Below are 25,882 nucleotides of genomic sequence, written 5' to 3' on the forward strand. Positions count from 1 at the left end.
TGATTTTGGCGTGTCTGGCAGGTTGTTCCGTTGTGCTTGGCAGGTGGTTCAGGCTTGGCCGGCAGGTGGTTCCAGACTGTCCAGGACGTGTTTCCAGCTTCTCCGGCAGGTGGTTCTGGTACGTCTGAGAGGTGGTTCCGCCATGGCTGGCAGGTGATTCCGGACCATCCCCCAGGTGGTTCTGGCATAGCCAGCAGTTAACATTGGCCTGTCCGGCATGTGGTTCCAGCGAGTCGAACAGGTGGCTCCGGCGTGCTCGGCAGGTGGTTCCGGTCTGTCCCGTAGGTGATTCCGGCGTGTCCGGCACGTGCTTCCGGCACGTCTGAGAGGTGGTTCCGGCATGCGCGGCAGGTGATTTCGGAGTGTCCGCCAGGTGGTTCTGGCATACCCGGCAGGTGATTTTGGCGTGTCCGGCAGGTGTTTCTGGCGAGTCGAGCAGGTGGCTCCGGCATGCTCGGCAGGTGCTTCCGGAGTCTCCGGCACGTGGTTCTGGTGTGTCTGAGAGCTGGTTCCGGCATGTCCGGCAGATGATTCCGGAGTGTCCGCCAAGTGGTTCTGGCATACCCAGCTGGTGATTTGGGCATGTCAGGTAGGTGCTCGGCAGGTTGTTCAGACGGGTCTGGCAGGTGTTTTCCGTCTGTTCGGGGCGTGGTTCCAGCATCTCATGCACATGGTTCTGGCACGTCTGAGATGTGGTTCCGGCCGGCCTGTCAGGTGTTTCCACAGTGTCCGCCAAGTGGTACTGGCGTAGTTGGCAGGTGATTTTGGCATGACCGGCAGGTGGTTCCAGCAAGCCCGGCAGGTGATTCCGAAGTGTTCCCGAACTGGTTGTGGCGTAGCCGGCAGGTGATTTTTGCGTGTCCGGCAGGTGGTTCTGGCGAGTCGAGCAGGTGGTTCCGGCGTGCTCGGCAGGTGCTTCCGGGGTCATTGGCACGTGGTTCTGGCATATCTGAGAGGTGGTTCCGGCATGCCAGGCAGGTGATTCCGGAGTGTTCGCCAAGTGTTTCCGGCGTAGCCGGCAGGTGAGTTTGCATGTCCAGTGGTCGTTCTGGCGGGTCGAGCCGGTGGTTCCGGCGTGTCCGGCAGATGTTTCCGGTCTGTCCGGCAGGTGGTTCTGTGATGTCCGGCACGAGGTTCAGTCTGAGAGGCTGTACCGGCAGGCCCCTCATGTGATTCCAGCTTGTCCCCGAAGTGGTGCTGGTGTAGCGGGCAGGTGATTTTGGCGTGTCCGGCAGGTGGTTCAGGCGAGTTGAGCAGGTGGTTGCGACGTGCTCGGCAGGTGCTTCCGGCGTCTCCGGCACGTGTTTCTGGCACATCTGACTGGTGGTTCCGGCATGCCCAAAGGTTGATTCCGGTCTGTCCGGTAGGTGGTTCCGGCGTGCACGGCACGTGGTTTTGGTACGTGTCAGAGGTGGTTGCGTATGCCCAACAGGTTATTCCGGACTGTCCGCCACATGGTTCTGGCACGTCTGAGATGTGGTTATAGCCGGCCCGGCAGGTGTTTCCGCAGTGTCCGCCAAGCGGTTCTGGCGTAGTTGGCAGGTGATTTTGGCATGACTGGCAGGTGGTTCCAGCAAGCCTGGCAGGTGATTCCAAAGTGTTCACCAACTGGTTGTGGCGTAGCCGGCAGGTGATTTTTGCGTGATCGGCAGGTGGTTCTGGCGAGTCGAGCAGGTGGTTCCGGCGTGCTCGGCTGGTGCTTCCGGGGTCATTGGCACGGGGTTCTGGCATGTCTGAGAGGTGGTTCCTGCATGCCCGGCAAGTGATTCCGGAGTGTTCACCAATTTGTTCTGGCATAGCCGGCAGGTGATTTTGGCATGTCCGGCAGGTGGTTCAGGCGAGTTGAGCAGGTGGTTCCAACGTGCTTGGCAGGTGCTTCCGGCGTCTCCGGCACGTGTTTCTGGCACATCTGACAGGTGGTTCCGGCATGCCCGAAAGGTGACTCCGGTCTGTCCGGTAGTTGGTTCCAGCCTGCACGGCATGTGGTTCTGGTACGTCTCAGAGGTGGTTGCGCATGCCCAACAGGTGATTCCGGACTGTCCGCCACATGGTTCTGGCACGTCTGAGAGGTGGTTCCGGCATGCCCGGCAGGTCATCCCAGAGAGTCCTCCAAGTGGTCCTGGCATAGCACGCAGGTGATTTTGGCGTGTCTGGCAGGTTGTTCCGTTGTGCTTGGCAGGTGGTTCAGGCTTGGCCGGCAGGTGGTTCCAGACTGTCCAGGACGTGTTTCCAGCTTCTCCGGCAGGTGGTTCTGGTACGTCTGAGAGGTGGTTCCGCCATGGCTGGCAGCCGATTCCGGACCGTCCCCCAGGTGGTTCTGGCATAACCAGCAGTTGATATTGGCCTGTCCGGCAGGTGGTTCCAGCGAGTTGAACAGGTGGCTCCGGCGTGCTAGGCAGGTGGTTCCGATCTGTCCGGTAGGTGATTCCGGCGTGTCCGGCACGTGCTTCCGGCACGTCTGAGAGGTGGTTCCGGCATGCGCGACAGGTGGTTTCGGAGTGTCCGCCAGGTGGTTCTGGCGTACCCGGCAGGTGATTTTGGCGTGTCCGGCAGGTGTTTCTGGCGAGTCGAGCAGGTGGCTCCGGCATGCTCGGCAGGTGCTTCCGGCGTCTCCGGCACTTGGTTCTGGTGTGTCTGAGAGCTGGTTCCGGCATGTCCGGCAGATGATTCCGGAGTGTCCGCCAAGTGGTTCTTGCATAACACGCAGGTGATTTTGGCGTATCTGGCAGGTTGTTCCGTTGTGCTTGGCAGGTGGTTCAGGCTTGGCCGGCAGGTGGTTCCAGACTGTCCAGGACGTGTTTCCAGCTTCTCCGGCAGGTGGTTCTGGTACGTCTGAGAGGTGGTTCCGCCATGGCTGGCAGGTGATTCCGGACCGTCGCCCAGGTGGTTCTGGCATAGCCAGCAGTTGATATTGGCCTGTCCGGCAGGTGGTTCCAGCGAGTCGAACAGGTGGCTCCGGCGTGCTCAGCAGGTGGTTCCGGTCTGTCCGGTGGGTGATTCCATCGTGTCCGGCACGTGGTTCTGGTGTGTCTGAGAGCTGGTTCCGGCATGTCCGGCAGATGATTCCGGAGTGTCCGCCAAGTGGTTCTGGCATACCCGGCTTTTGATTTTGGCATGTCAGGTAGGTGGTTACGGCGAGTCGAGCAGGTGCCTCCGGCGTGCTCGGCAGGTTGTTCAGACGGGTCTGGCAGGTGTTTTCCATCTGTTCGGGGTGTGGTTCAGGCATCTCATGCACATGGTTCTGGCACGTCTGAGATGTGGTTCCGGCCGGCCCGACAGGTGTTTCCACAGTGTCCCCCAAGTGGTACTGGCATAGTTGGCAGGTGATTTTGGCATGACCGGCAGGTGGTTCCAGCAAGCCCGGCAGGTGATTCCGAAGTGTTCCCCAACTGGTTGTGGCGTAGCCGGCAGGTGATTTTTGCGTGTCCGGCAGGTGTTTCTGGCGAGTCGAGCAGGTGGTTCCGGCGTGCTCGGCAGGTGCTTCCGGGGTCATTGGCACGTGCTTTGTGCCTTCCACCTCTAGAGCAATGGAGGGCACGGCTGAGAGCAAAGGGCCCTTTCTGACATAGGTGCATTCTGACACTCTCTGACCCAGTGCACAATGGCGGTTTGTAAATAGCCTATTGTCTGCTCCTGCTAAGCATGCGGAAGCACAGTCATCTGGGCCTCGTCCCCGTTGCTGAAGGGGAAGATGTAGACATTTCGTCTGAGCCGGGTTGGCAAGGTTGAAATGTGGCAGGAGCAGAAGTTCCAAATCTGCGAGTTAAGCGCTGAAAAGAAATGGCATATCAGCTGCCTTTGTATGAGATGCTGCCAGGACACAGAAAGAGCACTGTTGAAAGCGAGTTCTTTCTCAGCTTCCTAAAGAGATGGAAGGAAGATCGTCTGTGGCTTGTCGCCCCTTGAGGGGGGGAGCCAGTGCATTGTGCATTCCACGTCTAGAGCAATGAAGGGCACGGCTGAGAGCAAAGGGGCCTTTCTGACATAGCTGCTTTCCGACACTCTCTCCAGCAGTGCGCAATTGTGGTTGGAAAAAGGCGTGCAGTCTATCGCCTCCTAAGCACGTGGACGCTCAATCATTTGGGACTCAGACCATTTGCTTCAGGGGAAGATGTAGGCATTTCGTCTGAGCCGGGTCGGCCAGGTGGAATTGCGGCAGAAGCAGGAGTCCTAAAGCCGCGAGTTAAGGGCTGGGAAGAAATGCCATTGGAGCTGCCTTTGTATGAGAAGTTCCCCGGTCTGCTGTAACAGGACTGTGGAAAGCGAGTTGTTTGTCAGCTTCCTAAAGAGCTGGAGGCAAGACAGTTTATGGCTTGTCTCCAATTGAATGATGGAGGCAGTGCCTTGTGCCTTCCACCTCTAGAGCAATGGAGGGCATGGCTGAGAGCAAAAGGCCCTTTCTGACATAGGTGCATTCTGACACTCTCTGACCCAGTGCACAATGGCGGTTTGTAAAAAGCCTATTGTCTGCTCCTGCTAAGCATGTGGCAGCACAATCATGTGGGCTTCGCCCCCGTTGCTTAAGGGGAAGATGTAGGCATTTCGTCTGAGCCGGGTTGGCAACGTGGGACTGTTGCAGAAGCGGAAGTCCTAAACTGGCCAGTTAAGCACTGGGAAGAAAAGGCGTTTGAGCTGCCTCTGTATGAGAGTTTCCTCGTATGCTGTAACAGCACTGTGGAAAGCGAGTTCTTTCCCAGCTTCCTAAAGAGCTGGAGGCAAGACAGTTTATGGCTTGTCTCCCCTTGAAGGATGGAGGCAGTGCTTTGTGCCTTCCACCTCTACAGCAATGGAGGGCGCGGCTGAGAGTAAAGGGGTCTTTCTGCCATTGGTGCCTTCTGACACTCTCCCAACCGTTGCACTTCGTGGTTAGTTAAAAGCCTATTGTCCCTCTCCTCCTCAGCATGTGGAACCACAATCCTATGGGCCTCATCCCAATTGCTCAAGGGGAAGATGTAGGCATTTCGTCTGAGCCGGGTTGGCAAGGTGGAAACGTGCAGGATGCAGATGTCCCAGACTGGCGAGTGAAGTGATGAAATGAAACGGCGTTCAGCCTGCTTTGTATGAGATGTTCCCAGGACGCTGTAAGAGCACTGTGGAAAGGGAATTTTTCTTCACTTCCTAAATAGCTGGAGACAGGACAAGATGTGGATTGTCTCCCATTGAGGGTGGATCCAGAACCAGTGCCTTGTGCCTTCCACATCGAGAGCAATGGAGGGCATGGCTGAGAGCAGAGAGGCCTTTCTGACATAGCTGCTTTACGACGCTCTCTAAGCAGTGTAAAATGGTGGTTGGAAAAAGGCATGCAGTTTATCACCTCCTAAGCATGTGGATGCTCAATCATTTGGGAATCAGCACAGTCGCTTGAGGGGGAGATGTAGGCATTTCGTCTGAGCCGGGTCGGCAAGGTGGAAATGCGGCAGAAGCAGATGTAGCAGATTGGTGAGTTAAGGGCTGAAAAGACACGGTGTTCAGCTGCCTTTGTATAAGACGTTCCCAGGACACTGTAAGTGCACTGTGGAATGCGAGTGCTTTCCCAGCTTCCTCAAGAGCTGGAAGCAGGACAGTTGCAGGCTTTTCTCCAATTGAAGGATGGAGGCAGTGCTTTGTGCCTTCCACCTCTAGAGCAATGGAGGGCACGGCTGAGAGCAAAGGGCCCTTTCTGACATAGGTGCATTCTGACACTCTCTGACCCAGTGCACAATGGCGGTTTGTAAAAAGCCTATTGTCTGCTCCTGCTAAGCATGTGGCAGCACAATCATGTGGGCTTTGCCCCCGTTGCTTAAGGGGAAGATGTAGGTATTTCGTATGAGCCGGGTTGGCAAGGTGGAACTGTGGCAGAAGCGGAAGTCCTAAAGCGGCCAGTTAAGCCCTGCGAAGAAATGGCGTTTGAGCTGCCTCTGTATGAGAGTTTCCTCGTATGCCGTAACAGCACTGTGGAAAGCGAGTTCCTTCCCAGCTTCATAAAGAGCTGGAGGCAAGACAGATTGTGGCTTGTCTCCCATTGAAGGATGGAGGCAGTGCTTTGTGCCTTCCACCTCTACAGCAATGGACGGCGTGGCTGAGAGTAAAGGGGTCTTTCTGCCATTGGTGCTTTCTGACTCTCTCCCAAGCGTTGCACTTCGTGGTTAGTTAAAAGCCTATTGTCTCTGTCCTCCTCATCATGTGGAACCACAATCCTATGGGCCTCATCCCCATTGCTCAAGGGGAAGATGTAGGCATTTCGTCTGAGCCGCGTTGGCAAGGTGGAAACGTGCAGGATGCAGATGTCCCAGACTGGCGAGTGAAGTGCTGAAAAGAAACGGCGATCAGCCTCCTTTGTATGAGATGTTCCCAGGATGCTGTAAGAGCACTGTGGAAAGGGAGTTTCTTCTCCACTTCCAAAAGAGCTGGAAGCAGGCCAAGATGTGATTTGTCTCACATTGAGGGGTGGATCCAGAACCAGTGCCTTGTGCCTTCCACCTCGAGAGCAATGGAGGGCATGGCTGAGAGCAAAGGGGCCTTTCTGACATAGCTGCTTTCCAAAGCTCTCTAAGCAGTGTAAAATGGTGGTTGGAAAAAGGCATGCAGTTTATCGCCTCCTAAGCATGTGGATGCTCAATCATTTGGGAATCAGCACAGTCGCTTCAGGGGAAGATGTGGGCATTTCGTCTGAGCCGTGTTGGCAAGGTGGAATTGCGGCAGAAGCAGGAGTCCTAAAGCTGCGAGTTAAGGGCTGGGAAGAAATGCCATTAGAGCTGCCTTTGTATGAGAAGTTCCCCGGCCTGCTGTAACAGGACTGTGGAAAGCGAGTTGTTTGACAGCTTCCTAAAGAGCTGGAGGCAAGACAGTTTATGGCTTGTCTCCAATTGAAGGATGGAGGCAGCGCTTTCTGCCTTCCACCTCTAGAGCAATGGAGGGCACGGCTGAGAGCAAAGGGCCCTTTCTGACATAGGTGCATTCTGACACTCTCTGACCCAGTGCACAATGGCAGTTTGTAAAAAGCCTATTGTCTGCTCCTGCTAAGCATGTGGCAGCACAATCATCTGGGCTTCGCCCCCGTTGCTTAAAGGGAAGATGTAGGCATTTTGTCTGAGCCGGGTTGGCAAGGTGGAACTGTGGCAGAAGCGGAAGTCCTAAAGCGGCCAGTTAAGCACAGGGAAGAAATGTCGTTGGAGCTGCCTCTGTATGAGTGTTTCCTCGGATGCTGTAACAGCACTGTGGAAAGCGAGTTCTTCCCAGCTTCCTAAAGAGCTGGAGGCAAGACAGTTTATGGCTTGTCTCCCTTTGAAGGATGGAGGCAGTGCTTTGTGCCTTCCACCTCTACAGCAATGGAGGGCGCGGCTGAGAGTAAAGGGGTGTTTCTGCCATTGGTGCTTTCTGGCACTCTCCCAACCGTTGTACTTCGTGGTTAGTTAAAAGCCTATTGTCTCTCTCCTCCTCAGCATGTGCAACCACAATCCTATGGGCCTCATCCCCTTTGCTCAAGGGGAAGTTGTAGGCATTTCGTCTGAGCCGGGTTGGCAAGGTGGATACGTGCAGGATGCAGATGTCCCAGACTGGCGAGTGACGTGCTGAAGAGAAACGGCGTTCAGCCTCCTTTGTATGAGATGTTCCCAGGACGCTGTAAGAGCACTGTGGAAAGGGAGTTTCTTCTCCACTTCCTAAAGAGCTGGAAGCAGGACAAGATGTGGTTTGTCTCCCATTGAGGGGTGGATCCAGAACCAGTGCCTTGTGCCTTCCACCTCGAGAGCAATGGAGGGCATGGCTGAGAGCAAAGGGGCCTTTCTGACATAGCTGCTTTCCGACGCTCTCTAAGCAGTGAAAAATGGTGGTGGGAAAAAGGCATGCAGTTTATCGCCTCCTAAGCATGTGGATGCTCAATCATTTCGGAATCAGCACAGTCGATTCAGGCGAAGATGTAGGCATTTCGTCTGAGCCGGTTTGGCAAGGTGGAAAGGCGGCAGAAGCAGATGTTGCAGATTGGTGAGTTAAGGGCTGAAAAGACACGGTATTCAGCTGCCCTTGTATGAGACGTTCCCAGGACGCTGTAAGAGCACTGTGGAATGCGAGTGCTATCCCAGCTTCCTCAAGAGCTGGAAGCAGGCCAGTTGCTGGCTTGTCTCCAATTGAAGGATGGAGGCAGTGCTTTGTGCCTTCCACCTCTACAGCAATGGAGGGCACGGCTGAGAGCAAAGGGCCCTTTCTGACATAGGTGCATTCTGACACTCTCTGACCCAGTGCAAAATGGCGGTTTGTAAAAAGCCTATCGTGTGCACCTGCTAAGCATGCGGAAGCACAGTCATCTGGGCCTCGTCCCCGTTGCTGCAGGGGAAGATGTAGACATTTCGTCTGAGCCGGGTTGGCAAGGTGGAAATGTGGCAGGAGCAGAAGTTCCAAATCTGCGAGTTAAGCGCTGAAAAGAAATGGCATATCAGCTGCCTTTGTATGAGATTTTGCCAGGACACAGAAAGAGCACTGTTGAAATCGAGCTCTTGCTCAGCTTCCTAAAGAGATGGAAGGAAGATGGTCTTTGGCTTGTCGCCCCTTGAGGGGGGTGCCAGTGCCTTGTGCATTCCAAGTCTAGAGCAATGAAGTGCACGGCTGAGAGCAAAGGGGTCTTTCTGACATAGCTGGTTTCCGACGCTCTCTCCAGCTGTGCACAATGGTGGTTGGAAAAAGGCGTGCAGTCTATCGCCTCCTAAGCACGTGGACGCTCAATCATTTGGGACTCAGCCCAGTTGCTTCAGAGGAAGATGTAGGCATTTCTTCTGAGCAGGGTTGGCCAGGTGGAATTGCGGAAGAATCAGGAGTCCTAAAGCTGCGAGTTAAGGGCTGGGAAGAAATGCCATTTGAGCTGCCTTTGTATGAGAAGTTCCCCAGTCTGCTGTAACAGGACTATGGAAAGCGAGTTGCTTGTCAGCTTCCTAAAGAGCTGGAGGCAAGACAGTTTATGGCTTGTCTCCAATTTAATGGTGGAGGCAGTGCTTTCTGCCTTCCACCTCTAGAGCAATGGAGGGCACGGCTGAGAGCAAAGGGCCCTTTCTGACATAGGTGCATTCTGACACTCTCTGACCCAGTGCACAATGGCGGTTTGTAAAAAGCCTATTGTCTGCTCCTGCTAAGCATGTGGCAGCACAATCATGTGGGCGTCGCCCCCGTTGCTTAAGGGGAAGATGTAGGCATTTCGTCTGAGCCGGGTTGGCAAGGTGGATCTGTGGCAGAAGCGGAAGTCCTAAAGCGGACAGTTAAGCACTGGGAAGAAATGGCGTTTGAGCTGCCTCTGTATGAGTGTTTCCTCGTACACTGTAACTGCACTGTGGATAGCGAGTTCTTTCCCAGCTTCTTAAAGAGCTGGAGGCAAGACAGTTTATGAGTTGTCTCCGATTGAAGGATGGAGGCAGTGCTTTGTGCCTTCCACCTCTACAGCAATGGAGGGTGCAGCTGAGAGTAAAGGGGTCTTTCTGCCATTGGTGCTTTCTGACACTCTCCCAACCGTTGCACTTCGTGGTTAGTTAAAAGCCTATTGTCTCTCTCCTCCTCAGCATGTGGAACCACAATCCTATGGGCCTCATCCCCATTGCTCAAGGGGAAGATGTAGGCATTTCGTCTGAGCCGGGTTGGCAAGGTGGAAACGTGCAGGATGCAGATGTCCCAGACTGGCGAGTGAAGTGCCAAAATGAAACGGCGTTCCGCCACCTTTGTATGAGATGTTCCCAGGACGCTGTAAGAGCACTGTGGAAAGGGAGTTTTTTCTCCACTTCCTAGAGAGCTTGAAGCAGGCCAAGATGTGGTTTGTCTCCCATTGAGGGGTGGATCCAGAACCAGTGCCTTGTGCCTTGCACCTCGAGAGAAATGGAGGGCATGGCTGAGAGCAAAGGGGCTTTTCTGACATAGCTGCTTTCCGATGCTCTCTAAGCAGTGTAAAATGGTGGTTGGAAAAAGGCCTGCAGTTTATCGCCTCCTAAGCATGTGGATGCTCAATCATTTGGGAATCAGCACAGTCGCTTGAGGGGAAGATGTAGGCATTTCGTCTGAGCCGGGTTCGCAAGGTGGAAATGCGGCAGAAGCAGATGTTGCAGATTGGTGAGTTAAGGGCTGAAAAGACACGGTGTTCAGCTGCCTTTGTATGAGACTTTCCCAGAACGCTGAAAGAGCACTGTGGAATGCGAGTGTTTTCCCAGCTTCCTAAAGAGCTGGAAGCAGGACAGTTGCTGGCTTGTCTCCAATTGAAGGATGGAGGCAGTGCTTTGTGCCTTCCACCTCTAGAGCAATGGAGGGCACGGCTGAGAGCAAAGGGCCCTTTCTGACATAGGTGCATTCTTACACTCTCTGACCCAGTGCACAATGGCGGTTTGTAAAAAGCCTGTCGTGTGCTCCTGCTAAGCATGCGGAAGCACAGTCATCTGGGCCTCGTCCCCGTTGCTGAAGGGGAAGATGTAGACATTTCGTCTGAGCCGGGTTGGCAAGGTGGAAATGTGGCAGGAGCAGAAGTTCCAAATCTGCGAGTTAAGCGCTGAAAAGAAATGGCATATCAGCTGCCTTTGTATGAGATGTTGCCAGGACACAGAAAGAGCACTGTTGAAAGCGAGTTCTTGCTCAGCTTCCTAAAGAGATGGAAGGAAGATGGTCTGTGGCTTGTCGCCCCTTGAGGGGGGGAGCCAGTGCATTGTGCATTCCACGGCTAGAGCAATGAATTGCACGCCTGAGAGCAAAGTGGTCTTTCTGACATAGCTGCATTCCGACACTCTCTCCAGCAGTGCACAATGGTGGTTGGAAAAAGGCGTGCAGTCTATCGCCTCCTAAGCACGTGGACGCTCCATCATTTGGGACTCAGCCCAGTTTCTTCAGGGGAAGATGTAGGCATTTCGTCTGAGCCGGGTTGGCAAGGTGGAATTGCGGCAGAAGCAGGAGTCCTAAGCTGCGAGTTAAGGGCTGGGAAGAAATGCCATTTGAGCTGCCTTTGTATGAGAAGTTCCCCGGTCTGCTGTAACAGGACTGTGGAAAGCGAGTTGTTTGTCAGCTTCCTAAAGAGCTGGAGGCAAGACAGTTTATGGCTTGTCTCCAATTGAAGGATGGAGGCAGTGCTTTGTTCCTTCCACCCCTAGAGCAATGGAGGGCACGGCTGAGAGCAAAGGGCCCTTTCTGACATAGGTGCATTCTGACACTCTCTGACCCAGTGCACAATGGCGGTTTGTAAAAAGCCTATTGTCTGCTCCTGCTAAGCATGTGGCAGCACAATCATGTGGGCTTCGGCCCCGTTGATTAAGGGGAAGATGTATGCATTTCGTCTGAGCCGGGTTGGCAAGGTGGGACTGTTGCAGAAGCGGAAGTCCTAAACTGGCCAGTTAAGCACTGGGAAGAAAAGGCGTTTGAGCTGCCTCTGTATGAGAGTTTCCTCGTATGCTGTAACAGCACTGTGGAAAGCGAGTTCTTTCCCAGCTTCCTAAAGAGCTGGAGGCAAGACAGTTTATGGCTTGTCTCCCCTTGAAGGATGGAGGCAGTGCTTTGTGCCTTCCACCTCTACAGCAATGGAGGGAGCGGCTGAGAGTAAAGGGGTCTTTCTGCCATTGGTGCCTTCTGACACTCTCCCAACCGTTGCACTTCGTGGTTAGTTAAAAGCCTATTGTCCCTCTCCTCCTCAGCATGTGGAACCACAATCCTATGGGCCTCATCCCCATTGCTCAAGGGGAAGATGTAGGCATTTCGTCTGAGCCGGGTTGGAAAGGTGGAAACGTGCAGGATGCAGATGTCCCAGACTGGCGAGTGAAGTGATGAAATGAAACGGCGTTCAGCCTGCTTTGTATGAGATGTTCCCAGGACGCTGTAAGAGCACTGTGGAAAGGGAATTTTTCTTCACTTCCTAAATGGCTGGAGACAGGACAAGATGTGGCTTGTCTCCCATTGAGGGTGGATCCAGAACCAGTGCCTTGTGCCTTCCACATCGAGAGCAATGGAGGGCATGGCTGAGAGCAGAGAGGCCTTTCTGACATAGCTGCTTTACGACGCTCTCTAAGCAGTGTAAAATGGTGGTTGGAAAAAGGCATGCAGTTTATCACCTCCTAAGCATGTGGATGCTCAATCATTTGGGAATCAGCACAGTCGCTTGAGGGGAAGATGTAGGCATTTTGTCTGAGCCGGGTCGGCAAGGTGGAAATGCGGCAGAAGCAGATGTAGCAGATTGGTGAGTTAAGGGCTGAAAAGACACGGTGTTCAGCTGCCTTTGTATAAGACGTTCCCAGGACACTGTAAGTGCACTGTGGAATGCGAGTGCTTTCCCAGCTTCCTCAAGAGCTGGAAGCAGGACAGTTGCAGGCTTTTCTCCAATTGAAGGATGGAGGCAGTGCTTTGTGCCTTCCACCTCTAGAGCAATGGAGGGCACGGCTGAGAGCAAAGGGCCCTTTCTGACATAGGTGCATTCTGACACTCTCTGACCCAGTGCACAATGGCGGTTTGTAAAAAGCCTATTGTCTGCTCCTGCTAAGCATGTGGCAGCACAATCATGTGGGCTTCGCCCCCGTTGCTGAAGGGGAAGATGTAGGCATTTCGTCTGAGCCCGGTTGGCAAGGTGGGACTGTGGCAGAAGCGGAAGTCCTAAAGCGGCCAGTTAAGCACTGGGATGAAATGGCCTTTGAGCTGCCTCTGTATGAGAGTTTCCTCGTATGCTGTAACAGCACTGTGGAAAGCGAGTTTTTTCCCAGCTTCCTAAAGAGCTGGAGGCAAGACAGTTTATGGCTTGTCTCCCCTTGCAGGATTGAGGCAGTGCTTTGTGCCTTCCACCTCTACAGCAATGGAGGGCGCGGCTGAGAGTAAAGGGGTGTTGCTGCCATTGGTGCTTTCTGACACTCTCCCAACCGTTGCACTTCGTGGTTAGTTAAAAGCCTATTGTCTCTCTCCTCCTCAGCATGGGGAACCACAATCCTATGGGCCTCATCCCCATTGCTCAAGGGGAAGATGTAGGCATTTCGTCTGAGCCGGGTTGGCAAGGTGGAAACGTGCAGGATGCAGATGTCCCAGACTGGCGAGTGAAGTGCTGAAAAGAAACGGCGTACAGCCTCCTTTGTATGAGATGTTCCCAGGACGCTGTAAGAGCACTGTGGAAAGGGAGATTTTTCTACAATTCCTAAGGAGTTGGAAGCAGGCCAAGATGTGGTTTGTCTCCCATTGAGGGGTGGATCCAGAACCAGTGCCTTGTGCCTTCCACCTCGAGAGCAATGGAGGGCATGGCTGAGAGCAAAGGGTCCTTTCTGACATAGCTGCTTTCCGACGCTCTCTAAGCAGTGTAAAATGGTGGTTGGAAAAAGGCATGCAGTTTATGGCCTCCTAAGCATTTGGATGCTCAATCATTTGGGAATCAGCACAGTCGCTTGAGGGGAAGATGTAGGCATTTCGTCTGAGCCGGGTTGGCAAGGTGGAAATGCGGCGGAAGCAGATGTTGCAGATTGGTGAGTTAAGGGCTGAAAAGACACGGTGTTCAGCTGCCTTTGTATGAGACGTTCCCAGGATGCTGTAAGAGCACTGTGGAATGCGAGTGCTTTCCCAGCTTCCTAAAGAGCTGGAAGCAGGACAGTTGCTGGCTTGTCTCCAATTGAAGGATGGAGGCAGTGCTTTGTGCCCTCCACCTCTACAGCAATGGAGGGCACGGCTGAGAGCAAAGGGCCCTTTCTGACATAGGTGCATTCTGACACTCTCTGACCCAGTGCACAATGGCGTGTTGTAAAAAGCCTATTCTCTGCTCCTGCTAAGCATGCGGAAGCACAATCATCTGGGCCACGTCCCCGTTGCTGAAGGGGATGATGTAGACATTATGTCTGAGCCGGGTTGGCAACCTGGAAATGTGGCAGGAGCAGAAGATCCAAATCTGCGAGTTAAGCGCTGAAAAGAAATGGCATATCAGCTGCCTTGGTATGAGATGTTGCCAGGACATAGAAAGAGCACTGTTGAAAGCGAGTTCTTGCTCAGCTTCCTAAAGAGATGGAAGGAAGATGGTCTGTAGCTTGTCGCCCCTTGAGGGGGGGAGCCAGTGCATTGTGCATTCCACGTCTAGAGCAATGAAGGGCACGGCTGAGAGCAAAGGGGTCTTTCTGACACAGCTGCTTTCCGAAACTCTCTCCAGCAGTGCACAATGGTGGTTGGAAAAAGGCGTGCAGTCTATCGCCTCCTAAGCACGTGGACGCTCAATCATTTGGCAATCAGACCAGTTTATTCAGGGGAAGATGTAGGCATTTCGTCTGAGCCGTGTTGGCCAGGTGGAATTGCGGCAGAAGCAGGAGTCCTAAAGCTGCGAGGTAAGGGCTGGGAAGAAATGCCATTTGAGCTGCCTTTGTATGAGAAGTTCCCCGGTCTGCTGTAACAGGACTGTGGAAAGCGAGTTGTTTGTCAGCTTACTAAAGACCTGGGGGCAAGACAGTTTATGGCTTTTCTCCAATTGAAGGATGGAGGCAGTGCTTTGTGCCTTCCACCTCTAGAGCAATGGAGGGCACGGCTGAGAGCAAAGGGCCCTTTCTGACATAGGTGCATTCTGACACTCTCTGACCCACTGCACAATGGCGGTTTGTAAAAAGCCTGTTGTCTGCTCCTGCTAAGCATGTGGCAGCACAATCATGTGGGCTTCGCCCCCGTTGCTGAAGGGGAAGATGTAGGCATTTCGTCTGAGCCGGGTTGGCAAGGTGGAACTGTGGCAGAAGCGGAAGTCCTAAAGCGGCCAGTTAAGCCCTGGGAAGAAATGGCGTTTGAGCTGCCTCTGTATGAGAGTTTCCTCATATGCTGTAACAGCACTGTGGAAAGCGAGTTCTTTCCCAGCTTCCTAAAGAGCTGGAGGCAAGACAGTATATGGCTTGTCTCCCATTGAAGGATGGAGGCAGTGCTTTGTGCCTTCCATCTCTACAGCAATGGAGGGCGCGGCTCAGAGTAAAGGGGTCTTTCTGCCATTGGTGGTTTCTGACACTCTCCGAACCATTGCACTTCGTGGTTAGATAAAAGCCTATTGTCTGTCTCCTCCTCAGCATGTGGAACCACAATCCTATGGGCCTCATCCCCAGTGTTCAAGGGGAAGATGTAGGCAAGTCGTCTGAGCCGGGTTGGCAAGGTGGAAACGTGCAGGATGCAGATGTCCCAGACTGGCGAGTGAAGTGCTGAAAAGAAACGGCGTTCAGCCTCCTTTGTATGAGGTGTTCCCAGGACGCTGTAAGAGCAGTGTGGAAAGGGTGTTTTTTCTCCACTTCCTAAAGATCTGGAAGCAGGCCAAGATGTGTTTTGTCTCCCATTGAGGGGTGGATCCAGAACCAGTGCCTTGTGCCTTCCACCTCGAGAGCAATGGAGGGCATGGCTGAGAGCAAAGGGGCCTTTCTGACATAGCTGCTTTCCGACGCTCTCTAAGCAGTGTAAAATGGTGGTTGGAAAAAGGCTTGCAGTTTATCGCCTCCTAAGCATGTGGATGCTCAATCATTTGGGAATCAGCACAGTCGCTTGAGTGGAAGATGTAGGAATTTCCTCTGAGCCGGGTTGGCAAGGTGGAAATGCGGCAGAAGCAGATGTTGCAGATTGGTGAGTTAAGGGCTGAAAAGACACGGTGTTCAGCTGCCTTTGTATGAGACGTTCCCAGGACCCTGTAAGAGCACTGTGGAATGCGAGTGCTTTCCCAGCTTCCTAAAGAGCTGGAAGCAGGACAGTTGCTGGCTCGTCTCCAATTGAAGGATGGAGGCAGTGCTTTGTGCCTTCCACCTCTAGAGCAATGGAGGGCACGGCAGAGAGTAAAGGGCCCTTTCTGACATAGGTGCATTCTGACACTCTCTGACCATGTGCACAATGGCGGTTTGTAAAAAGCCTATTTTCTGCTCCTGCTAAGCATGCGGAAGCACAGTCATCTGGGCCTCGTCCCCGTTGCTGAAGGGGAAGATGTAGACATTTCGTCTGAGCCAGGTTGGCAAGGTGGAAATGTGGCAGGAGCAGAAGTTCCAAATCTGCGAGTTAAGCGCTGAAAAGAAATGGCATATCAGCTGCCTTTGTATGAGATGTTGCCAGGACACAGAAAGAGCACTGTTGAAAGCGAGTTGTTGCTCAGCTTCCTAAAGAGATGGAAGGAAGATGGTCTGTGGCTTGTCGCCCCTTGAAGGGGGGGAGCCATTGCGTCGTGCATTCCATGTCTAGAGCAATGAAGGGCACGGCTGAGAGCAAAGGGGTCTTTTTGACATAGCTGCTTTCCGACACTCTCTCCAGCAGTGCACAATGGTGGTTGGAAAAAGGCGTGCAGTCTATCGCCTCCTAAGCACGTGGACGCTCAATCATATGGCAATCAGACCAGTTTATTCAGGGGAAGATGTAGGCATTTCGTCTGAGCCGGGTTGGCAAGGTGGAATTGCGGCAGAAGCATGAGTCCTAAAGCTGCGAGTTAAGGGCTGGGAAGAAATGCCATTGGAGCTGCCTTTGTATGAGAAGTTCCCCGGTCTGCTGTAACAGGACTGTGGAAAGCGAGTTGTTTGTCAGCTTCCTAAAGAGCTGGAGGCAATACAGTTTGTGGCTTGTCTCCAATTGAAGGATGGAGGCAGTGCTTTGTGCCTTCCACCTCTAGAGCAATGGAGGGCACTGCTGAGAGCAAAGGGCCCTTTCTGACATAGGTGCATTCTGACACTCTCTGACCCAGTGCACAATGGCGGTTTGTAAAAAGCCTATTGTCTGCTCCTGCTAAGCATGTGGCAGCACAATCATGTGGGCTTCGCCCCCGTTGCTTAAGGGGAAGATGTACGCATTTCGTTTGAGCCGGGTTGGCAAGGTGGAACTGTGGCAGAAGCGGAAGTCCTAAAGCGGCCAGTTAAGCACTGGGAAGAAATGGCGTTTGAGCTGCCTCTGTATGAGAGTTTCCTCATATGCTGTAACAGCACTGTGGAAAGCGAGTTCTTTCCCAGCTTCCTAAAGAGCTGGAGGCAAGACAGTTTATGGCTTGTCTCCCATTGATGGATGGAGGCAGTGCTTTGTGCCTTCCATCGCTACAGCAATGGAGGGCGCAGCTGAGAGTAAAGGGGTGTTTCTGCCATTGGTGCTTTCTGACACTCTCCGAACCATTGCACTTCGTGGTTAGTTAAAAGCCTATTGTCTCTTCCTCCTCAGCATGTGGAACCACAATCCTATGGGCGTCATCCCCATTGTTCAAGGGGAAGATGTAGGCATTTCGTCTGAGCCGGTTTGGCAAGGTGGAAACGTGCGGGATGCAGATGTACCAGACTGGCGAGTGAAGTGCTGAAAAGAAATGGCGTTCAGCCTCCTTTGTATGAGATGTTCCCAGGACGCTGTAAGAGCACTGTGGAAAGAGAGTTTTTTCTCCACTTCCTAAAGAGCTGGAGACAGGCCAAGATGTGTTTTGTCTCCCATTGAGGGGTGGACCCAGAACCAGTGCCTTGTGCCATCCACCTCGAGAGCAATGGAGGGCATGGCTGAGAGCAAAGGGGCCTTTCTGACATAGCTGCTTTCCGACGCTCTCTAAGCAGTGTAAAATGGTGGTTGGAAAAAGGCATGCAGTTTATGGCCTCCTAAGCATGTGGATGCTCAATCATTTGGGAATCAGCACAGTCGCTTCAGGGGAAGATGTAGGCATTTTGACTGAGCCGGGTTGGCAAGGTGGAAATGCGGCAGAAGCAGATGTTGCAGATTGGTGAGTTAAGGGCTGAAAAGACACGGTGTTCAGCTGCCTTTTTATGAGACGTTCCCAGGACGCTGCAAGAGCACTGTGGAATGCGAGTGCTTTCCCAGCTTCCTAAAGAGCTGGAAGCAGGACAGTTGCTGGCTTGTCTCCAATTGAAGGATGGAGGCAGTGCTTTGTGCCTTCCACCTCTAGAGCAATGGAGGGCACGGCTGAGAGCAAAGGGCCCTTTCTGACATAGGTGCATTCTGACACTCTCTGACCCAGTGCACAATGGCGGTTTGTAAAAAGCCTCTTGTCTGCTCCTGCTAAGCATGCGGAAGCACAGTCATCTGGGCCTCGTCCCCGCTGCTGAAGGGGAAGATGTGGACATTTCGTCTGAGCCGGGTTGGACAGGTGGTACTGTGGCAGGAGCAGAAGTTCCAAATCTGCGAGTTAAGCGCTGAAAAGAAATGGCATATCAGCTGCCTTTGTATGAGATGTTGCCAGGACACAGAAAGAGCACTGTTGAAAGCGAGTTCTTGCTCAGCTTCCTAAAGAGATGGAAGGAAGATGGTCTGTAGCTTGTCGCCCCTTGAGGGGGGGAGCCAGTGCATTGTGCATTCCACGTATAGAGCAATGAAGGGCACGGCTGAGAGCAAAGGGGTCTTTCTGACATAGCTGCTTTCCGAAACTCTCTCCAGCAGTGCACAATGGTGGTTGGAAAAAGGCGTGCAGTCTATCGCCTCCTAAGCACGTGGACGCTCAATCATTTGGCAATCAGACCCGTTTATTCAGGGGAAGATGTAGGCATTTCGTCTGAGCCGGGTTGGCCAGGTGGAATTGCGGCAGATGCAGGAGTCCTAAAGCTGCGAGTTAAGGGCTGGGAAGAAATGCCATTTGAGCTGCCTTTGTATGAGAATTTCCCCGGCCTGCTGTAACAGGACTGTGGAAAGCGAGTTGTTTGTCAGCTTCCTAAAGAGCTGGGGGCAAGACAGTTTATGGCTTTTCTCCAATTGAAGGATGGAGGCAGTGCTTTGTGCCTTCCACCTCTAGAGCAATGGAGGGCACTGCTGAGAGCAAAGGGCCCTTTCTGACATAGGTGCATTCTGACACTCTCTGACCCAGTGCACAATGGCGGTTTGTAAAAAGCCTATTGTCTGCTCCTGCTAAGCATATGGCAGCACAATCATGTGGGCTTCGGCCCCGTTGATTAAGGGGAAGATGTAGGCATTTCGTCTGAGCCGGGTTGGCAAGGTGGAAGTGTGGCAGAAGCGGAAGTCCTAAAGCGGCCAGTTAAGCACTGGGAAGATATCGCGTTTGAGCTGCCTCTGTATGAGAGTTTCCTCATATGCTGTAACAGCACTGTGGAAAGCGAGTTCTTTCCCAGCTTCCTAAAGAGCTGGAGGCAAGACAGTATATGGCTTGTCTCCCATTGAAGGATGGAGGCAGTGCTTTGTGCCTTCCATCTCTACAGCAATGGAGGGCGCGGCTGAGAGTAAAGGGGTCTTTCTGCCATAGGTGGTTTCTGACACTCTCCGAACCATTGCACTTCGTGGTTAGATAAAAGCCTATTGTCTGTCTCCTCCTCAGCATGTGGAACCACAATCCTATGGGCCTCATCCCCAGTGTTCAAGGGGAAGATGTAGGCAAGTCGTCTGAGCCGGGTTGGCAAGGTGGAAACGTGCAGGATGCAGATGTCCCAGACTGGCGAGTGAAGTGCTGAAAAGAAACGGCGTTCAGCCTCCTTTGTATGAGGTGTTCCCAGGACGCTGTAAGAGCAGTGTGGAAAGGGTGTTTTTTCTCCACTTCCTAAAGATCTGGAAGCAGGCCAAGATGTGTTTTGTCTCCCATTGAGGGATGGATCCAGGACCAGTGCCTTGTGCCTTCCACCTCGAGAGCAATGGAGGGCATGGCTGAGAGCAAAGGGGCCTTTCTGACATAGCTGCTTTCCGACGCTCTCTAAGCAGTGTAAAATGGTGGTTGGAAAAAGGCTTGCAGTTTATCGCCTCCTAAGCATGTGGATGCTCAATCATTTGGGAATCAGCACAGTCGCTTGAGTGGAAGATGTAGGAATTTCCTCTGAGCCGGGTTGGCAAGGTGGAAATGCGGCAGAAGCAGATGTTGCAGATTGGTGAGTTAAGGGCTGAAAAGACACGGTGTTCAGCTGCCTTTGTATGAGACGTTCCCAGGACCCTGTAAGAGCACTGTGGAATGCGAGTGCTTTCCCAGCTTCCTAAAGAGCTGGAAGCAGGACAGTTGCTGGCTCGTCTCCAATTGAAGGATGGAGGCAGTGCTTTGTGCCTTCCACCTCTAGAGCAATGGAGGGCACGGCAGAGAGTAAAGGGCCCTTTCTGACATAGGTGCATTCTGACACTCTCTGACCATGTGCACAATGGCGGTTTGTAAAAAGCCTATTTTCTGCTCCTGCTAAGCATGCGGAAGCACAGTCATCTGGGCCTCGTCCCCGTTGCTGAAGGGGAAGATGTAGAGATTTCGTCTGAGCCGGGTTGGCAAGGTGGAAATGTGGCAGGAGCAGAAGTTCCAAATCTGCGAGTTAAGCGCTGAAAAGAAATGGCATATCAGCTGCCTTTGTATGAGATGTTGCCAGGACACAGAAAGAGCACTGTTGAAAGCGAGTTGTTGCTCAGCTTCCTAAAGAGATGGAAGGAAGATGGTCTGTGGCTTGTCGCCCCTTGAAGGGGGGGAGCCATTGCGTCGTGCATTCCATGTCTAGAGCAATGAAGGGCACGGCTGAGAGCAAAGGGGTCTTTTTGACATAGCTGCTTTCCGACACTCTCTCCAGCAGTGCACAATGGTGGTTGGAAAAAGGCGTGCAGTCTATCGCCTCCTAAGCACGTGGACGCTCAATCATATGGCAATCAGACCAGTTTATTCAGGGGAAGATGTAGGCATTTCGTCTGAGCCGGGTTGGCAAGGTGGAATTGCGGCAGAAGCTGGAGTCCTAAGCTGCGAGTTAAGAGCTGGGAAGAAATGCCATTTGAGCTGCCTTTGTATGAGAAGTCCCCAGTCTGCTGTAACAGGACTGTGGAAAGCGAGTTGTTTGTCAGCTTCCTAAAGAGCTGCAGGCAGGACAGTTTATGGCTTGTCTCCAATTGAAGGATGGAGGCAGTGCTTTGTGCCTTCCACCTCTAGAGCAATGGAGGGCACTGCTGAGAGCAAAGGGCCCTTTCTGACATAGGTGCATTCTGACACTCTCTGACCCAGTGCACAATGGCGGTTTGTAAAAAGCCTATTGTCTGCTCCTGCTAAGCATGTGGCAGCACAATCATGTGGGCTTCGGCCCCGTTGATTAAGGGGAAGATGTAGGCATTTCGTCTGAGCCGGGTTGGCAAGGTGGAAGTGTGGCAGAAGCGGAAGTCCTAAAGCGGCCAGTTAAGCACTGGGAAGATATCGCGTTTGAGCTGCCTCTGTATGAGAGTTTCCTCATATGCTGTAACAGCACTGTTGAAAGCGAGTTCTTTCCCAGCTTCCTAAAGAGCTGGAGGCAAGACAGTATATGGCTTGTCTCCCATTGAAGGATGGAGGCAGTGCTTTGTGCCTTCCATCTCTACAGCAATGGAGGGCGCGGCTCAGAGTAAAGGGGTCTTTCTGCCATTGGTGGTTTCTGACACTCTCCGAACCATTGCACTTCGTGGTTAGATAAAAGCCTATTGTCTGTCTCCTCCTCAGCATGTGGAACCACAATCCTATGGGCCTCATCCCCAGTGTTCAAGGGGAAGATGTAGGCAAGTCGTCTGAGCCGGGTTGGCAAGGTGGAAACGTGCAGGATGCAGATGTCCCAGACTGGCGAGTGAAGTGCTGAAAAGAAACGGCGTTCAGCCTCCTTTGTATGAGGTGTTCCCAGGACGCTGTAAGAGCAGTGTGGAAAGGGTGTTTTTTCTCCACTTCCTAAAGATCTGGAAGCAGGCCAAGATGTGTTTTGTCTCGCATTGAGGGATGGATCCAGAACCAGTGCCTTGTGCCTTCCACCTCGAGAGCAATGGAGGGCATGGCTGAGAGCAAAGGGGCCTTTCTGACATAGCTGCTTTCCGACGCTCTCTAAGCAGTGTAAAATGGTGGTTGGAAAAAGGCTTGCAGTTTATCGCCTCCTAACTATGTGGATGCTCAATCATTTGGGAATCAGCACAGTCACTTGAGTGGAAGATGTAGGAATTTCCTCTGAGCCGGGTTGGCAAGGTGGAAATGCGGCAGAAGCAGATGTTGCAGATTGGTGAGTTAAGGGCTGAAAAGACACGGTGTTCAGCTGCCTTTGTATGAGACGTTCCCAGGACCCTGTACGAGCACTGTGGAATGCGAGTGCTTTCCCAGCTTCCTAAAGAGCTGGAAGCAGGACAGTTGCTGGCTCGTCTCCAATTGAAGGATGGAGGCAGTGCTTTGTGCCTTCCACCTCTAGAGCAATGGAGGGCACGGCAGAGAGTAAAGGGCCCTTTCTGACATAGGTGCATTCTGACACTCTCTGACCATGTGCACAATGGCGGTTTGTAAAAAGCCTATTTTCTGCTCCTGCTAAGCATGCGGAAGCACAGTCATCTGGGCCTCGTCCCCGTTGCTGAAGGGGAAGATGTAGACATTTCGTCTGAGCCGGGTTGGCAAGGTGGAAATGTGGCAGGAGCAGAAGTTCCAAATCTGCGAGTTAAGCGCTGAAAAGAAATGGCATATCAGCTGCCTTTGTATGAGATGTTGCCAGGACACAGAAAGAGCACTGTTGAAAGCGAGTTGTTGCTCAGCTTCCTAAAGAGATGGAAGGAAGATGGTCTGTGGCTTGTCGCCCCTTGAAGGGGGGGAGCCATTGCGTCGTGCATTCCATGTCTAGAGCAATGAAGGGCACGGCTGAGAGCAAAGGGGTCTTTTTGACATAGCTGCTTTCCGACACTCTCTCCAGCAGTGCACAATGGTGGTTGGAAAAAGGCGTGCAGTCTATCGCCTCCTAAGCACGTGGACGCTCAATCATATGGCAATCAGACCAGTTTATTCAGGGGAAGATGTAGGCATTTCGTCTGAGCCGGGTTGGCAAGGTGGAATTGCGGCAGAAGCTGGAGTCCTAAGCTGCGAGTTAAGAGCTGGGAAGAAATGCCATTGGAGCTGCCTTTGTATGAGAAGTTCCCCGGTCTGCTGTAACAGGACTGTGGAAAGCGAGTTGTTTGTCAGCTTCCTAAAGAGCTGGAGGCAATACAGTTTGTGGCTTGTCTCCAATTGAAGGATGGAGGCAGTGCTTTGTGCCTTCCACCTCTAGAGCAATGGAGGGCACGGCTGAGAGCAAAGGGCCCTTTCTGACATAGGTGCATTCTGACACTCTCTGACCCAGTGCACAATGGCGGTTTGTAAAAAGCCTATTGTCTGCTCCAGCTAAGCATGTGGCAGCACAATCATGTGGGCTTCGCCCCCGTTGCTTAAGGGGAAGATGTACGCATTTCGTCTGAGCCGGGTTGGCAAGGTGGAACTGTGGCAGAAGCGGAAGTCCTAAAGCGGCCAGTTAAGCCCTGGGAAGAAATGGCGTTTGAGCTGCCTCTGTATGAGAGTTTCCTCATATGCTGTAACAGCACTGTGGAAAGCGAGTTCTTTCCCAGCTTCCTAAAGAGCTGGAGGCAAGACAGTATATGGCTTGTCTCCCATTGAAGGATGGAGGCAGTGCTTTGTGCCTTCCACCTCTACAGCAATGGAGGGCGCGGCTCAGAGTAAAGGGGTGTTTCTGCCATTGGTGTTTTCTGACACTCTCCCAACCGTTGCACTTCATGGTTAGTTTAAAGCCTATTGTCTGTCTCCTCCTCAGCATGTGGAACCACAATCCTATGGGCCTCCTCCCCATTGCTCAAGGGGAAGATGTAGACATTTCGTCTGAGCCGGGTTGGCAAGGTGGAAACGTGCAGGATGCAGATGTCCCAGACTGGCGAGTTATGTGCTGAAAAGAAACGGCGTTCAGCCTCCTTTGTATGAGATGGTCCAAGGACGCTGTAAGAGCACTGTGGAAAGGGAGTTTCTTCTCCACTTCCTAAAGATCTGGAAGCAGGACAAGATGTGGTTTGTCTCTCATTGAGGGGTGGATGCAGAACCAGTGCCTTGTGCCTTCCACCTCGAGAGCAATGGAGGGCATGGCTGAGAGCAAAGGGGCCTTTCTGACATAGCTGCTTTCCGACGCTCTCTAAGCAGTGTCAAATGGTGGTTGGAAAAAGGCATGCAGTTTATCGCCTCCTAACTATGTGGATGCTCAATCATTTGGGAATCAGCACAGTCACTTGAGGGGAAGATGTAGGCGTTTCGCCTGAGCCGGGTAGGCAAGGTGGAAATGCGGCAGAAGCAGATGTTGCAGATTGGTGAGTTAAGGGCTGAAAAGACACGGTGTTCAGCTGCCTTTGTATGAGACGTTCCCAGGACGCTGCAAGAGCACTGTGGAATGCGAGTGCTTTCCCAGCTTCCTAAACAGCTGGAAGCAGGACAGTTGCTGGCTTGTCTCCAATTGAAGGATGGAGGCAGTGCTTTGTGCCTTCCACCTCTAGAGCAATGGAGGGCACGGCAGAGAGCAAAGGGCCCTTTCTGACATAGGTGCATTCTGACACTCTCTGACCCAGTGCACAATGGCGGTTTGTAAAAAGCCTCTTGTCTGCTCCTGCTAAGCATGCGGAAGCACAGTCATCTGGGCCTCGTCCCCGCTGCTGAAGGGGAAGATGTAGACATTTCGTCTGAGCCGGGTTGGCAAGGTGGAAATGTGGCAGGAGCAGAAGTTCCAAATCTGCGTGTTAAGCGCTGAAAAGAAATGGCATATCAGCTGCCTTTGTATGAGATGTTGCCAGGACACAGAAAGAGCACTGTTGAAAGCGAGTTCTTGCTCAGCTTCCTAAAGAGATGGAAGGAAGATGGTCTGTGGCTTGTCGCCCCTTGAGGGGGGGGAGCCAGTGCCTTGTGCATTCCACGTCTAGAGCAATGAAAGGCACGGCTGAGAGCAAAGGGGTGTTTCTGACATAGCTGCTTTCCGACACTCTCTCCAGCAGTGCACATTGGTGGTTGGAAAAAGACGTGCAGTCTATCGCCTCCTAAGCACGTGGACGCTCAATCATTTGGGACTCAGCCCAGTTGCTTCAGGGGAAGATGTAGGCATTTGGTCTGAGCCAGGTTGGCAAGGTGGAATTGCGGCAGAAGCAGGAGTCCTAAAGCTGCGAGTTAAGGGCTGCGAAGAAATATCATTGGAGCTGCCTTTGTATGAGAAGATCCCCGGTCTGCTGTAAAAGGACTGTGGAAAGCGAGTTGTTTGTCAGCTTCCTAAAGAGCTGGAGGCAAGAGAGTTTATGGCTTGTCTCCAATTGAAGGATGGAGGCAGTGCTTTGTGCCTTCCACCTCTAGAGCAATGGAGGGCACGGCTGAGAGCAAAGGGCCCTTTCTGACATAGGTGCATTCTGACACTGTCTGACCCAGTGCACAATGGCGGTTTGTAAAAAGCCTATTGTCTGCTCCTGCTAAGCATGTGGCAGCACAATCATGTGGGCTTCTCCCCCGTTGCTTAAGGGGAAGATGTAGGCATTTCGTCTGAGCCGTGTTGGCAAGGTCGAACTGTGGCAGAAGCGGAAGTCCTAAAGCAGCCAGTTAAGCACTGGGAAGAAATGGCGTTTGAGCTGCCTCTGTATGAGAGTTTCTTCGTATGCAGCAACAGCACTGTTGAAAGCGAGTTCTATCCCAGCTTCCTAGAGAGCTGGAGGCAAGACAGTTTACGGCTGGTCTCCCATTGAAGGATGGAGGCAGTGCTTTGTGCCTTCCACCTCTACAGCAATGGAGGGCGCGGCTGAGAGTAAAGGGGTGTTGCTGCCATTGGTGCTTTCTGACACTCTCGCAACCAATGCACTTCGTGGTTAGTTAAAAGCCTATTGTCTCTCTCCTCCTCAGCATGTGGAACCACAATCCTATGGGCCTCATCCCCTTTGCTCAAGGGGAAGATGTAGGCATTACGTCTGAGCCGGGTTGGCAAAGTGGAAACGTGCAGGATGCAGATGTCCCAGACTGGCGAGTGAAGTGCTGAAATGAAACGGCGTTCAGCCTCCTTTGTATGAGATGTTCCCAGGACGCTGTAAGAGCACTGTGGAAAGGGACTTTTTCTTCAATTCCTAAATAGCTGGAGACAGGACAAGATGTGGCTTGTCTCCCATTGAGGGTGGATCCAGAACCAGTGCCTTGTGCCTTCCACATCGAGAGCAATAGAGGGCATGGCTGAGAGCAGAGGGGCCTTTCTGACATAGCTGCTTTCCGACGCTCTCTAAGCAGTGTAAAATGGTGGTTGGAAAA

This window comes from Equus caballus, chromosome 17, assembly GCF_041296265.1.
Source record: "Equus caballus isolate H_3958 breed thoroughbred chromosome 17, TB-T2T, whole genome shotgun sequence".
Taxonomy (NCBI): Eukaryota; Metazoa; Chordata; class Mammalia; order Perissodactyla; family Equidae; genus Equus; species Equus caballus.